The sequence below is a fragment of the Euprymna scolopes genome, chromosome 25 (assembly GCF_053919585.1).
Source record: "Euprymna scolopes isolate OS-2025 chromosome 25, ASM5391958v1, whole genome shotgun sequence".
Lineage (NCBI taxonomy): Eukaryota > Metazoa > Mollusca > Cephalopoda > Sepiida > Sepiolidae > Euprymna > Euprymna scolopes.
In genome coordinates this window covers 97,180,479-97,197,633 of record NC_136506.1, presented here as the reverse complement: position 1 = coordinate 97,197,633, position 17,155 = coordinate 97,180,479, and the positions used below count along the sequence as shown (strand labels likewise).

Here is a 17,155-nt window from a genome sequence, read left to right as displayed (position 1 = left end):
TTATAATTCATTGTCTGTAAGTTTGTTTACACAGCATTTATGTTATATACTGCTTATACAAATGCGATATCAGTTGAATAAACAGCGACGACTCATTTATTTAAAGATAGTTCATCAATTTTACGAAGAACGTAGATAAATATAGTATAAAAAAAACAGAAAGCCAAAGAGAACGAAAGGATTAACGTAAGAAAACGTGCATGGTTCTAATGTAGTTTTTTTTTTTAAATTTTACTCACGTTCTCTCCAAACAAGGCATATCACCACTTGGCCGTATGGGACCATGCTTAGGGAAGATGAACTAGATGTGGGTTTAGGTTAAATTACAACTCCTGCATATCAGTACAGACAGGGAAACAGGCGGCAGAAAGGGAATTCCAAAGTCTAGCGGTTCGAGGGAAGAAATTATTAGAGTAGAAAGTTTTTTGACATTTTTTTACATAGGAATCACCACTTACCAAGGCCCAGAGACCACTCGAGGATAAGAGTTAAGAATGTACAGTTGTCAATTGGAAAATATAGTAATCGTTAGTAATGAGAATTCGTTAAATTTGTTAACTCAAGTGGAACGGCTCATCAAGAACTTGTTTACGTTAGACAATCGGATTGTAGTCAGCTGGAAAGCAGCCAATCGGAAGAGAGTTCCACAGGCGAGTAGTTCTAAGAAAGAAGCTTTGTTCATGGAATCTACGTTTAGGTTTAGGCACAGATAAAGAGTGGGGGGAATTATTAATAGTGGTTTTAGCTAGACGGGTGTTTCTTGTGAAAGTTTGGCGGGGGGGACCATAGATTGAAGCTCAGTCGAGCACTTGCCATGAAAATAACGTTAAAGCTCGCAACATCTCTTCTGTGAGATAGAGGTTGCAGGGAAGAGAAAAGGATATCTCCTACAAGGCTACGAAGTATATTTTGAACTCTATCAAGGCAGGACAAGTCCTTTCTAGCAGCTCCTGCCCAAATGTGGCAACAGTACTCCATCCTTGGATGTTCTTGGGTCTTATATAGATAGAGAATTGCATCAACAGTGAGATATCTACTGGATCGATAGAAAGATCACACCATTTTTCCAGCGGTCTTGGCAACAGATTTGATGTACATGTTCCATTTCAGATCAGGAGTAAAGATCAAGACCAGAAACTTGTCAAAACATGAGGCCCCCAAGACGAGAGCCATTCATTTCAATTGATGCCAGATGGGGATCAGAACGTTGATGATGTAAAGATAAAAGCTTGGTTTTAGATGCATTACGACCTTAACAGTGAAGGGGTGTGATTTTGTTGTTAAGCTGGTTTGTCGAGGTATGTACGTTGAGATGGTGGTACAAGTTCAATGAGTTCATCGGAGCACATTCCATTAAAATACTCATAAGGCATGCACAGGGATGCAACATTGCGGTGATGGGCCAGGGATCGGAACTTAGTTGACAAATCGGGACCTATTAGAATGTGGCAACAATATTCCATGCAAATGGTGGCTTTATAGAGGTAGACGATACTCTCAGGTGTGTATAATCTTCTAGCTCGATAGAGGGAACCCATCTTCTTTGCAGCAGCCTTCGCAATGTCCTCAATGTATTTGTTCCAGTTCATATCGCCTGTGAATGTTAAGCCGAGGAGTTTGAAGGAAACATTTTTAGGTAGGATATTATTTGTCATGGATGTTGGTGGTTGAGAAGGCTTCTTGTAATTATTAAAGGAAAGATGCTTAGTCTTAGTAGCATTAAATTCATTTTCCACGATTTTCAATGAAAGTTTTCTTGAAAGCCTCAAATAAAAAAAAACAACATTTTTCTGAATTATTTTTATATTCACCAATTTGATCCCTGTGGTAATGAATATATTCGAGTTCCTCCTCACAAGAATATGATTGGCTGGCGTAAGCCATAAATACGGACTCGTATAGCAGCCTGGAAGTGACGTCGAAAGTACGCCGAAATCTTAACGCGACTTGCTAGATTGTATTAAACAATTACTATAGGTAAGATAGGTAAGGCCATTCAACAATTACTGTTGGTAAGGCCATTCAAACAAATACATCTCTTACTGGGACATATTGTGGTTCTTGGCCTTCGGGCCGGGATCAAAGTGTAGTATCTGTTCCGGCAGATACTGCACTTAAGATAATTTGTACCAGTCAATGGAGGGGAAACCCTCTATACTGGGACAATTATTATTTTTGGTAACCAGAGTGACCCCTTTTAGGGGAGCTGGTTTTTACCTCACATTAAAAACGGCCTTGTGCCTAATTTGCTCAGTGGGGGAGCAAATAAATACCATCAAAGTGTAGTATCTGTTCCGGCAGATGCTGCAAGCTATGACTAGCTATGACTAGCAAAGACCAGATGTGGGGGCAACCCCACATGCCTGACCATTAACCAGCTCCCATTTCCCACCTCTCGGGAGCTGGTCCCCTTTTTCCCTTCCCCCTCCCTTCACTCCTCACATTAAAAATCGGCCTTGTGCCTAATTTGCTCGGTGGGGGAGCAAATAAACACCATCTGTTCCGGCAGATGCTGCACTTAAGATAATTTGTACCAGTCAATGGAGGGGAAACCCTCTATACTGGGACAATTATTATTTTTGGTAACCAGAGTGCCCCCTTTTTGCCTACTTTTAGGGGAGCTGGTTTTTACCTCACATTAAAAACGGCCTTGTGCCTAATTTGCTCAGTGGGGGAGCAAATAAATACCATCTCTTACTGGGACATATAAGTTGACCATGAGGATTAGATCCAACTATGATATGTTTCGGAAAGGGATATATTTGTTCGGAGTAGCTGAATGTAATACAATCTAGTAACTCGCCTTAAGCGATTGTTTGTAGTCGAAAACGATAGTGTAAAGTGTTGGCGTATTTGTCAACTTTTCCTCAGGTTGTTACACCCGTCCGTATTTATGGCTTATACCAGGTAGTATCCTTATGAAGAAGAACTTGAATGTTTTTAAATTCATTAAATCAATCTTTAATAGAACGCAAATGATTTTCTCACGAAACCAACATTATCTGATTCTGAGTCAGACATCTTTGGTAGTTTCTGAATTTTATAAGAACATACAGCCTGTTTCTCGTCAGATCACCGCAGTTAAGCAATGTTAGCCTGGTCAATACCAGATGGGTGACCAATTTGGGAATTCCAGGCGCTACATGTAGAAGGAGGTCGACACTTCCCTGAAAGAGTTGCAAAAACCTAACGTCGTCATCCCCCCTAAGAGGGATATACATGCGAGTGGGGACCGCTTGTGAATTCCATACTTCTATGGAACTTCCTCCTTTGGATGAAGAGGGTTAAACCCGAATAGGGTTAGTGTCTTTTCTATAAAGCATGTTGGGGTCCATGGAAACGGCTAAGATCATCTCATCATCCTAGATGGATAATGGACAACACGTACTAAATTGTGAAGCAAGGGTTGTGCAATCCCAATCACTCCTCTCCTGAGTCAGCACTGCTTGATTCTGATTGCAAAAAGTCCATGATGATTGGAAACAATGTTGAGATAAACAGGGAGTACATACTACAACTAGTATTTCCGAATAGTCACCCATTTTAGAACTGACCAGGCTAAACAATGCTTAACTTTTCTAATCTAAAGGGAACCGGTGTGTCTATGTGATTATGCCGTATATACAAACTAACAAACGAACATACAATTGCTTTTTATATTAGACTACAAAGCTTGTAAAATTAATTATATATTTGATTCGTCCAGACATCCTTCGACAAGATCGTCGACAGGAAAATATTAATTGAATTCTTTTGCCGAGCATCGATTGTGAGTAATAAAAATGATAAATTTATTCATAACTTTTGGCGCAGAAATTGACAAATCTACGAATGACACTTTTGTCAGTGACGTATTTATTTACGGCGTTTTAATTGATTTCCGATAGTCATTTGCCAGTTGGATTGGTTTTCACGATGAAGTGATATTTGATGATTACAAGGCAAAATGGAAAAATCATGTCCGAAGAAAAACTCGTGAAATATAAATCTTTTTCCGATAAACAAAAAACAAATTTTACCGAAACACAGATATGAACCACGTAAAAACACAGACTATTATATACGTTAATTGATTCAACATATATGAATTGGTATTATTTAGAATATTTGAATGGTTGTCCTCATTCTGGTAATTTATATATATATATATATATGTATATATATATATATATATATATATATATAAATATATATATATGTATGTATGTGTTTGTTATGTGTGTGTGTGTATGACTACTCCGTTTAATCACATAAATTAATATACGAAAGTGTAATTTTCTGCTTAAACTTTAAGTATTTACTTCAAAAGTGCTAAATACATAGGTAGAGCTACGTTATGATTTATAAAATAGGTAGAGCTAGATTGCAATTTATAAAATATATATGGCAATTAAGCTACACAGAATATTCCGCGTTTCATTCTCGTGAGAATTCGTCGTGCATAAGCCTGACGAATTATTTTATAAATTACTATATATATATATATATATATATATATATATATATATATATATATATATATATATACATGAAAAGGAAAATAATAAAACAGAAGAATTCCGTGCTCTTCAATAACATCTGTTTGATATATATATATATATATATATATATATATATATATATATATATATATATATACATATATAAGAGCAAATAGTAAATAAATCATGTCAAAAAACTCTTTGAAAAAAGAGTTAAAAACATATGTAATTTTAAAAAGGAAACACTAAATAAGTGGATAGTCCTTAATCCACGGAGTTTCGGAGAAATACTTTCCTTCTCATCAGAGGGTAGGAATTAGCAAAATGCGCGATCGGATTTTGCTTGCAAAAGTATTTGATGAAACTGCAAGTAAGTCATAGATCTTACTTGATAACAAAAAGTGACGCAGAGGGAAGGAGATATAGAGGGAAGGAGATACATTATTGTTGATGAAGGAGGCACATTACTCGGAAGGGCGTTATACAAGAGTTCGTTTATAGATAAATATATAAAACAAATTTATCTTTACGGTTGTAAAGGCGACACGAAGACAACAGTTACAAAATTATTGATGATTTCTCTATTCCTCAACCGGCCGATTGCTAATGTCAGGAATTCAAGCCTTTTCGACTACATGGTCTACTCTTCTCTCTTTATCCTCTAAGGGGCTCCCAGTCTCCAACTGTGATCTGCTCCGATTATCTGATCCTTTCTAACTTCGAAACCTTGATTCATATATTGAGAAATCTCTTTTGTTTATGACGTCAGAAGTGTAGTTTCCAACGTGACAAACTTTCACGTGGATTTACATATGTCTGTCCAAACACACTTTTAGCAACAAAGAATTCCCAATTCTAATTGTTTAATATCTAACCTATTTTTAAACAATATTTTTAACTCGCATTGTCCATTCTTTTAACTGACATATTTAATACCCGGTTGTTCTAAAAGAATGGACAATCGCTTTTTTCCGACAGAAATAATATTAAGCTATTTCTAAAAGAATTAACAATCAACTGCATTCCTAGGATTTCAATTATCCATTTGTCTACAGGGTTCGATTCTAGTCTTTTCCTAATATCATTTTCACTTATCTAGTCTGCCTTGTTATTTACATGAAAAGGAGAAAGCCCTTCTTTTCTAACAGTTTGTCCCAACACAATATTATTAAGGATATGATGGGGGACCCCTCCTTGATGAGATAAAATGCACCATCAAGGAAATTGATACAGGAAAAGCAGTTGTTTCTTTTTGTCGGTGAAATCATTTCTAGAGCAGTGCATAGTCTAATTCTTCCCATGTTGCACGATGGTAATGTCCTTCCAGATTGGGAAGATGCAATAATGCTACCACTTTACAAAGGGAAACGACGGAAGTCTGAATATGGTGACTATAGAGGGACCACACTGTCGTAAGATTTAAGTAAAAAATGGTACTTTAATGTTATCGTATTTTTATCTGTTTGTTTTTGTTTTTGTTTTTTTTTTTGCATTTTCACCCCAAACAAGGCACATTGCCACTTCGAGGTAGGGGCTACTATCAGGGACATAAGAATCAGGGGTATTGTGTAGGAAGTTGGGCAGCAAGATGTCGGTTCACGTTGCATTTGAACTTCTGCATGTCAGTGCAGTCGGGAAAGCAGGGACCTGGAAGGGAATTCCAAAATCTAGCTGTTCTGGGGAAGAAACTACTGGAGTAGAAGGCTCTTTTGCATCTAGGGATCTCTACTGTGAAGAGGTGGGAGTTAGCTGCTTGTCGGGTTTTTCGGGGGTATTTACGTCAAGGGGACACAAGTGCTTGCAGTTCGTCAGAGCAATCACCGTTAAAGTACTTGCAGAACAGGCAGAGGGATGCAACATTTCGTCGATGTGACAGAGGCTGAAGTTTAGCTGACAGTTCCAGACCTATCATATTGGCGACTCTCTTTTGAACCTTGTCTAGAAGCGAGAGACTAGTGGCAGATGCACCAGCCCAAATATGACAATAATACTCCATACATGGGCGAATGGTGTCCTTATAGAGGTACAGGATATGTTCAGGCGTTAATAGCTTTCTAGCACGGTAGAGAGAACCCACCTTCCTCGCAGCGGTCCTGGCAATGTTCTCGATGTAATTGTTCCAACTCATGTTTCCTGTGAACGTTTGGCCGAGGAGTTTAAAAGATGTACTTTCAGATAAAAAGTCATTGGCCATTGCTATTGGCAGTAGGGAGGTTTCTTGTAATTATTGGAGGAAACAAGTTTAGTCTTGGCAGCATTGAAGGTGACTATCCATTTTTGTCCCCATTCCACTACGGATCGGAGGTCATCCTCTAGTGTTTCTGTCATTTCTTTAGATATGTGTTCATTTGTTTTCCTGTCGTGTCTGTTATATTATATAGTGTTGTGAGTATATATACCCATCTCACAGACAATTCTGTCAGGGAGGTCATTTATGAATATTAGGAATAACAGAGGTCCAAGGATAGACCCCTGAGGCACTCCCGCATTTATGTCATATTGTTTAGATGTACGACCGTCAAGGACAACATGGATTTTTCTCTTATCTAAGAAGGATCTAATTATGTTATGTATTCTTCCAGTGATGCCGTATGATCTGATTTTCTTGAGAAGACCCTCATGCCATACCTTGTCAAAAGCCTTAGATATATCTAGAGCTACCGCTCTACCCTCCACCGCTTTGTCCAGTGACTGGTATATACGTTCTGAGATTACAGTTAGAATGTCTGCTGGGGAACGGGCTTGTCTAAATCCATATTGTTTGTCAGTCAGAAGTTTAGCATCTGTAAGTTGATGGACTAGAGCTTGGTTAATTATGGTCTCAAATATTTTGGCGAAAAGTAGGAGGAGGCTAATGGGGCGATAATTTATGGGGTCAGTTCTTTCGCCAGAATTCTTGAAAACTGGCACTACAGAAGCAGTTTTCCAGCGGCAGGAAAGCAAGATTCATTAAGGCATTTGTTGTAAAGTTTAGAGAGAACTGGAGCTACTTCGGCGGCGCACTTTTTTAATAGCACAGCCGAGATGAGATCAGGTCCACATGCTTTTGCAGTGTCAAGCTTTCTTATGATAGAATGCACTTGAACGGGGGTGATTTTCAGATCGTCTAGTGTGGCGTCTGTCTGCAAAGGAAAGTCAGGGAGGGGGTGGTGTTGGAGGCAAACCGTCTGGCAAGCATGTTAGCCTTCTCATTTGCAGAGCAAACAACCTCATGATTGTTGGATAGTGGGGGAATTGTTGAATGCCCATTATTTACTACACTGGTGTAGATTTTCCAGAAGTCTCGGGTTCCTAATTTCTGTGCTTCGATGCGTTTTTGGGTGGTTTCAGTAAATTCTCTCTTAGCTGTCGCTATTTCTTTCTTACAGTTATTTCTGGCTTCTATGCACTTCTGTCTGTTTGAACTGGACTTATGTCGGTTAAATTTGCGGTACGCATGCTGCTTTTGCGCTATGGCAGCTGCACAGGTTGAAGTGAACCATTGGGGAGAGTGAGGTTTGCTATAGAATTTTCGTGTGGAAACATGTGCTTCAATTGCCGCTTTGAACCATTCAGTGGTCTCATTTGCGCAATGGAAAGCAGGAAGTGAAAAAATAGTTTGCCATGGAGCGTCCCTGATGAGGTCCCTGATGGTTTTCCAGTCAGCCTTTTTATAATATCTCGTTGTTTTGGGCAGTCGCTCTTCAGTTTTATCTCTAGAGCTTAGGGTGATTTCAACCATTACCACTGCATGATCCGCGTTCCCAAGAGGGCTGTGGGAATTCGTTACACAGTCATCGGGAACTGTGGTCAGAAACAGATCTAGAAGTGATGCATGTTGTTCTTGCTGGTCTGGTAAACGGGTTGGAAACGTAACCATCTGTGATAGGGAATGAGATATAGAGAAGTTACGTGTTGTGGTACCAGCTGCATCTGTGTAAGCAGAAAATCCAAGCAAGTTGCTGTGGTTGACATTGAAGTCATCAAATACATGCACTTGCGCGCTAGTGTTGAGGGAAAGTGCCTTATCTATGCTGTCAGAGACTTTGTCTATTAGGGTACAGTCATGGGTCGATGGAGAGCGGTAGAGAAAATAAAAGTAGCTAATGTTATGTTGTATGTTAAGTCTAAAACACATAAAGGCTTGATCGTCCGATTCTAGTTTGGTTTCTCTAGTCAAGGGGAGGGTGTTTTGAATGTAGACTCCAAGCCCATCCATATGTCTGTCAGAGTCCTTACGGCAGAGTGGGAGGTATCCAGGCATATTGAAGTAGTTAGAGGGGATGGAGGAGTGTAGGTTAGTCTCACTTAGTGCTAAGATATCCGGGGTGTTTGTTAAGAGAAATGCTTCAACGTCATTTAAATTGGTTCTAAGCCCACGGATGTTCGTAAATGAGAGCCTCAAGGGAGAAGGCAGGTTGGTTTTGTTTGAGTTTTGGCCTGGTTTTAGCGTAATTTTGGAATGTACTATCATTTTTATTTTTAAGAGTTTCAGTTTAGGTAAGTGATGCTGAGCAAGTGCTTATGCAGAATACAAGACATACAACACGGGCAGACCATCAGCTGTCCCTCCACCTACTAGGGTTGTGACTTCAGGATAGCCCACCGAAGATGAGTGCAGGGTCCCTTTTCATGCCTCACATGGCACTACAAACATCACGATATTATACAACTGTTGATGGAGGAGTTGCTCTAAACGCTACCAAAGAGTTAGGGCTCCTGTACTACCAGTCGGGAACAGCAGCCAGGAACTGTCTATCCGGTACCCTCAACCCATTAGATGATGGTCAATCCAATCTGCCTGCACTGGCATTACGGTATTGAAGCACTCCCAAGTGCCCAGTACAAATTTCTTTTGTTTGTTTGTTTGATTTTTTCTTAAAAACTCATCTTAACTCCTAACAAATGTACCATGGTGCCTCGTTATAATTTTGGCTATTTTCTCAGTAGATATATAACATTCATAAACTAACCCAGTAACAACACTACCACCTTCGCGGGGTCGCAGAAATGCCTGAATTAGGACCCAGGCGCGGGGAAAACCCTCTCGGTACCGATGGACCCGTAGATCTTCCCTGGTCATCCGTCTGGGAGAAGGAGAACTCTGAAGCTAAACCTAAGGGGAGGAAGGCCTCTCCAGTCTTGGATGACAACCTTCCTAGAGCTGGTGACTCAAACAAATTACCGGTCTGCAAACTTAAACTGCTTAAGGAGTAGATAGGCACCGTTTATCGCCGGGCTTTCAGAATCCTTCTTTGTCTATTAGCCAGGCGTAGAGGTCGAACCACTGGGAGTCAACAGAAACACTCGGTGGTCGATCTTATTTCCTGACTAGGGCAATGAACGCCGTTTTTCCCCACTCCCGACACATCCCATCGAAAACACTTTTTAAAGAACGTGTCCATGTGGCCTAATGGTTATCATACTTGACTCCCTACCTTTAGGTTTTGGTTTCGATTTCAGCTTGAGTATTATTTTTTTAGATACAAGAAGTGAACTGTTTAAAAAAAAAACATAATGCTTGCATGCACATATCTCAGTTGCTTTCTCCTTTTTTTTTTTTTCATTTTTTTTTTTTTATGGAATTTAACGTTACGTTTAATACCGGACAACGCCGGTTACATTTTCTACTGATTAATAAACTCGGTCTGTACATAGCGATTAAGTTACAGATTCTGTAAATTACTTAACGCTTCGGTGGTTGGTGGTATTTAGAACGAGAGTTTGTTTTTTTGTTTTTGTTTTTTGTTTTGTTTTTTTGTTTTTTTTTTTTGTTTTTTGTTTTTGTTTTTTGTTTTTTTTTTTCAACGTCTACCATTTCTTATGCGTAAAGGTTTACGGAGAACGACGGCAAAAAGAAGAGAGGAAAAGAAAGAAACATAAAGAGACGGCTGGAGAGAGAGAGGGGGAGGGAGATAGAAAGTTTAATATAACGATATTACACATAATCTCAATTCTATTTAAATTTATATTACCTCGAGCAACACCGGGTACTCCTGCTAGTTTCTTCTCGGAGAAAAATTCGAATATCTAAAAAAAAAAGATAGGAAAATTGTTGTAATTTATGTTTTGTTTAATTTCGAATTTCGTTGCTTACATAAAAAATGAATTATTTATAAATAGAAAATGTAATCATTATATTTTACTCCGAAAAATGTCAGATATAAACAAACAGATAATAAACTGTCAAAACCAGACGGAAGGTAATATTAAATAAATCTACATTATTTATCTATAATATAAATCTCACCTGTCTGTTTAACTGTATGTATGTATGTATGTATGTATGTATGTATGTATGTATGTGTGCATGTATGCCTAAAACTTTTGACAGAAGCTACGGATTTTAACGAGATCGGTATCATTTTGAACTCGGCCCTTCGGACGACAAATATCCAGAAATTGGCCAAAAGCGTACATTTCTTCACCCTCAACTGGGCACTTTTCTTAAAGAAAGGGTCGCTTTTTCGCCGATATTATCGAAAGTCATCCTCTCTTTTCGATTAACTAGCCTTAATTCAAACCTTTGCCACTTCCACTTTGGCGATAGACGCAACGGCAAAGACCTCACGTTTTTGTTGTTGATGTTGTTGTTTTTTCACGTTCTTTTCCTCTTCGCGATACGGGTTCGAGCCTGCCTGCCTAGTACCACTTTTTTTCTTTTTTTTTTTTTTTTTTTTGCTCAACACACACTTCCAAGCAACCGGGCAACGCCGGACACCTAGGCTAGTACGAAATGAATCGTAAAACCGTTACTACTAATAATAATAGTTTTATTTAGTCTATTTGCTTTTGAAATAATTATCAATGAAACAGAATGCTTACATTGTACGTAGGTTTATTTTGTTAATGTAGAATGTACTTGCGGAGGGAGGGGCTTTGCCCGGTTGTAAAATACGCTCAAATATTATATTTTAATTTGTCCAGATTTCGTATATATTATTATAGAGTTTCAAAAGTAAAAGAAAAAATATTATGGTGCCAGATTCAGCTAGATTCGAAACCGAAAGCAAAGCTGGTGAAGTTACCACTGTACCAACATGACACGGATATGAACTGATTAAAAATAAACTAAGTTTAGTTTCAGAAAAGATACAGTTTGAAAATATGGAGACAGACAGACAGACATAGTGTGTTTTATAAATTAGAAGATTACGAAGGTCGTTCCAAAAGTAAGGCCTCCTATTTTTAACTCAAAAGCTAAAATACTAAAGAGCTACGAAGATGGGAGTGGCATGATTAAAACGAGCGGCCTTTTGTGTTCCATAATTCGCACCATTCTCTGTAATCAGAGTTTTTTTTTCTGTCTGTTTCGATTTACTCAAAACCGCACACACCTCGTCTTCTCATGTATCGTTCTCTTCTTCCTCTTCTACTTCTTGCTCTTTTTCTTCTTTTTTCTTCTCAGTCGTCAGAAGCGTCGTCTTTGTCTTGACTACGTTTTTCCTTCTCCCTTCTTGCTCACAGTGACCCGTTTTTATGCTAAGCTGAACTCTCGTGTGTGCGAGAGAACGCGAGATTTTGCGTGATTACTTGGCAATATTAACCGGCCGCCGCCATCTTGCCATTTTTCTTTGGACGTGCCCGCTTTGCAGAGTGCACACCTTGAGCGTTTGTCAGGTAAGCCCGTCTGTTCGCAATTTATTACACATTCTCAATAAAATTTTGCCAGCGATGAACGATGCCTCGGTCATAAAAGTCCGGAGCGCTTTTTGTCATTCACATCTATGTCGCCACTCTAAAATCGACGAACCCATCTCCTGTGCTGACATCAACTGCATTGGTTTTGTAAACGTTCAACAGGTGCCGATGAATGTTGATCGATTTAATTTTATCTGCATGGACAGATTTAATGACGCTTCTGATACACGCCCATGATAGGGGGTTCCTTCCTTGGAGTCTCACACCGTCAATATTTGCAACAGAAAGATGAAACCTTCTAGTCATTAATGCATTAATGTTTCAATCGATGTAACCTCTGACCTTCTTCGGGTGTATCGTGCAGAACTCGGGAATCTTTCTCTCGAAATTGGGAATTTACACGGAATTTCGAATGAAACCTTTGATCCACGGCGGTTGAATGTTCTCGTTTCCTCAGTCATGGTCCTAAGTAATTCGTAATTACATTCTGAGTATCATTCATGCTGAGGGTTGAACCTTCAACCTCCAGAAGAGGGTCATGTACAATTGAATTTTACCTTGCGCATGGATCCGTGCCGTAACGGTTGAAGTACTTGGAAAAAATTCAGTTTTAAGCGATAAAAACGTAAGCATAACATGCGGCCGCAGCAGAGATTGAACTCACTAAACGAGTTTGTAGCGTAATTCAAATCTTGTCCGTAGCTGAATACTTGATGCTTCACCATGGGTTATCATAGGTATTTTTAATCGTAACGCCATCACTAGATGGGTTGCCTACCACGGCTTAAGAGAGGTGCATCTACCCTCGAAAGAAGGGTAGACCGTGTCAGTTTCCCAACCTGGTATTTTGCCTCACGGTATATACAGCGCCTAGCCTTCCCAAATAGTTACCCATCTGGTACTGGCCAGGCTCCATGTTGCTTAACTTCGGTGATCTGGCGAGTACCGGTGCGTCAACGTGATTATGCCTTATATACGCGATACTCTTCCGAGAAAAAAAGTCAGATGTTACATCGGCTGAAACGGTGTAAAAATAACACTCAAAATGAGAACACTAATTTATTTTTATTTCGGACTATTATTCTCATCTTTATTAGTTGTTGTTTTTGATCTTTATTGGTTTTTGTTTATTCACAACGTTTCGGCCAACTATTCCTCTGGCCTTCGTCAGGTGGTAACTGCGATGGATAGGAACTTCGAATCTCCTAACTGCATTCTCAGCCATCACTGCCATCCGTAGTTGTTGTCGTCTCACCACATTTTGGCCAATTAACCTCTGGCACGCTTTGGGTGAGATTGAAACTGAGAATGCATTTAGGAGATTCGAAGTTCCTATCTGTCGCGGTTACCACCTGACGAAGGCCAGAGGAATAGTTGGCCGAAACGTTGTGAATAAAAAAAAACAATAAAAGATCAAAAACAACAACTTATAAAGATGAGAATAATAGTCCGAAATAAAAATAAATTAATATATAATGCTCATCTCAAAAATGAATTCCAATTAAGAATAATATATATATATATATATATATATATATATATATATATATATATATATATATATATATATATATATATATATATATATATGAGAACACTAGTCTGAATAATCCAAAAGTACAAATTATCAATTCTCATCTAAAAAAAATTCAGAAACGTTATTCTTCTATGTTACCAATCTTGAGCTGTCTTTCATTAATATTAATTGGAAACCATTCCATACGAATTCCATTATAATTATATTAATCTATTTGATACTGTTTTTTTTATGTGTAGACATACACAGACATATGCATACATATACAACTGCGTACATATATATGCATAGATATACATACGAAACACATATATATGTATAATAAATAAAGACAATTGTGTTCGTGAGTTGTGTCTATACGTTTTCCTTTCGCAGTGAAATCTGTAATAGGCTTAATTTATCTAGACTGCATATACGATAAAACTTTAATGGCCGACTGCTTTCGAGGGATGGATCGCAAATAACAAATATCTGGTCTTTTTCTTTCTTTCTTTTCTTTTTCAACCTTTTCTCTCTTGAAATGCAAAGGTGCTCTCTTTTAACAAATCCATAGCATCCACTGGAAAAACGTTGATCCGGGCAGCCATATTCCTCGTGTGCGCATTCCAATGCCAGCAAACCCTATCGCTTTTTGTGTGTTTGTTGTTGTGGTCTCTCTTATACGCATCATGATGCTTTAATGACGCCCGGCGGCGTTAGACTATCCAAGGCAGATCAGCTCAGGTAAGTAATATGGCTTCTATTTTAGCTTCCCTTCTATAATTCTATGCTAAGCCAAGTTCAGTAATTGCTTATACGTTTCTGAATTTTGCGATAGGGATTGATTATTCGCATTGCTTGGTTTCTCCAGACTACTGTTCTCATATTGAGTGTCATTTGGTGAATGCTCTGAAGAACTGCAAGCACTTGTACCCCCTCGACGTAAATACCCCCGACAAACCCGACAAGCAGCAAAATCCCACCCCTTCAAAGTTGAGATCCCTAGATGTAAGAGAACCTTCTATTCTAGTAGTTTCTTCCCCAGAACCGCTAAACTTTGGAATTCCCTTCCGGGTTCCTGCTTCCCCAACTGTACTGACATGCAGAAGTTCAAGTGTAATGTTAACCGACATCTTGCTGTCCAACTCCCCACATAGTATCCCTATAGCTTATGTCCCTGATAGTAGGCCCCTACATCAAAGTGGCAATGTGCCTTGTTTGTTGTGAAAATGTAATAAAGAAAAAAAATGTTCACAACGTTTCGGTCGATGTAACCTTCGACCTTCTTCAGGTGCATCTTATCGAGCTCGGTAATATTTCTGTCAAAACTCGGGAATTTTCACGAAACTTCGGACGCAACCTATATATTTAATCCACAGGGTAGTGTGCTCTCGTTCCGTTAGCCAAGTTTTTGGGGTTTTTTTACATGGAGGTCACCACTTATCAAGGCCCGGAAGCCACTCTGGGATAAGGGTTATTGCGTGTACAGTAATCAATGGGATAGTATCGTAGTAATCATTAGTATTGGAGATTAAGTCAGACTGTCTGATCTGGTTGCGACAGTCCAGACAAAGCATTAAGCCACTTGATGTAAAGTGTAAAAAATAATAAAACATGATTAACGCAAAGATTCGTAATTTAGTTTTTAGTGCCGCCCGCACTGAGGATTGAACTTTCAACCTCCAGAAGAGTGTAACTTTACAACTGAATGTTACTAAGTACTTCATCCATTTTGCAGGCAATTTTAGTATGAAATTTGGGAGCCTTAAACCTAATTACATACAATTTTACCACTTGGATTAAATAAAGATTTCCGTTCGAAATTCCATGTAGATTCCCGAGTCCGACAGAAAGATTCCCGACTTTGACAAAACGATTCCCGAATTCGATAAAATACATCTTAAGAAGGTCGGAGGTTACATCGACTGAAACATAGTGAAAATATTACTCAAGATGAGAACAGTAGTCCGAATAATGCAAATAATACGAAATGCTTGCGCGTTGGCTTTTATTACGTCTGCTTTTCGATATTGGCTTAACATAATTTCCCCGGAAACTCGACCTGAGTACATTAATCAAGTAGTTGTTAACAATTATCTTTTTTTTAATTTTAATGTATTCAACCTCAAACATCTGTACATCTCTGATACTATTCTCTGCACCTCCTCGATTACAGGCATGATATTAGTAGACTCAGTTTCTTCGCACGTGTTCTTCCGAATTGTCTAATTTATTTCCTGCTTCCGTTGCTTCCAATTCGTTATTCAAGTATCTTGTTGCAATACATCTACCTATTCCAGTAGCTATTTTCCAAAAACTGCAGACTTGTGGAACTCCCTTCCTCTTGACTGTTTTCTTTCTAGTTACAACCTCGGCCTTTTCAAGACTTATCTAAACAAACATCCTACATCTTTGAGTTAATCATCTTTTATTATTTTTATACTTTACATCAAATGGCGTAATGCTTTGTCCCGACTGTTGCTACCAGATCATATAGTCTGACTTAAATGCGTCTAACATTGATTTTATTTTTATTTTTTCCTTCCCTTTCGTAAAACTCAATCATGTTCTGCAAAGCCAAAACCAAAAACAACAATTTTCTATACAAAACAACGAAACTAAACATCCTAAATAAACATTTAAAGATATAAACAATTTGAAGCATAAAACCTTTTTTTCCCCAAAATTATCGATTTCGACATTACATAATCCTAAAAGATTGATATGCCTAAAAACAAAACAACCAAACCAAACGTCATGAATAAATATTTGATGATATAAAAAAAAAACTTAAAGCCATGCCAGGCATGTCAACCATGTCACACCATAACAGCGGCATTTATCCTGAGCGGGTTGAACCAATTTTTTTTAATATGCATCACCACTTATCCAGGCCCAAGGGCCACTCGCGAATAAGGGTTAAGAGTGTACAGTAGTCATATGGACAATATAGTAATCGTTAGTAATGGAAAGTCGGTAAATTTGTTAACTTAAGTGGAACGGCTCATTAAGAACTTGTTTACCTTGGACTTGAAGACAACCATATTGTAGTCAGTTGGAAAGCAGGAAAACGGAAGACAATTCCACAGGCGTGCAGTTTTAAGAAAGAAGATTTGTTCATGGAATCTACGTTTAGGTTTAGGTACAGATAAAGAGTGGGGGAATTATTGATAGTGTTTACAGCTTGTGCAAGTTTGGCGAGGGAGGACCATGGATTGAAGCTCAGTCGAGCACTTGCCATGAAAATAGCGGTAAATCAAAGACAAACTCGCAACTTCTGTTAGAAAGAGATTGCAGGGAAGAGAAAAGGACATGTCCTTTCCTCCGTAGGAAGAAATGTCAAGGTGTCAAGGGAATATGCAATTCACAAGCGGTCCCCAGTCGCATATATATCCCGATGATACAGAGGTTGGGGTCTAACCCTAACCCTAACCCTATTAGATTTGAGACACTTTTTGGCACCTGTCTAAAAGTGAGAGACTACTAGAAAATGATCAAGCCCAAACGTGGCAACAATGCTCCATTTTTGGCAAATTGT

At 38.6% G+C, this 17,155-nt stretch overlaps 1 protein-coding gene across 3 annotated transcripts in view; it reads left to right on the top strand.

Annotated features, from left to right (window-relative positions):
- Positions 1-17,155, top strand: part of LOC145247545 (putative GMC-type oxidoreductase Mb1310) — a 186,619-nt gene that overhangs the window by 30,015 nt on the left and 139,449 nt on the right. Inside the window, exon 1 of one of the 3 annotated variants that reach the window (XM_080109387.1) lies at positions 14,040-14,361. The exons of the other annotated variants lie outside the window; for them this stretch is intronic. The gene's annotated coding sequence lies outside the window, so the exon portion shown is untranslated. Of the gene's footprint in view, positions 1-14,039; positions 14,362-17,155 lie in introns of those variants that run through there. 3 annotated transcript variants of the gene reach the window in all.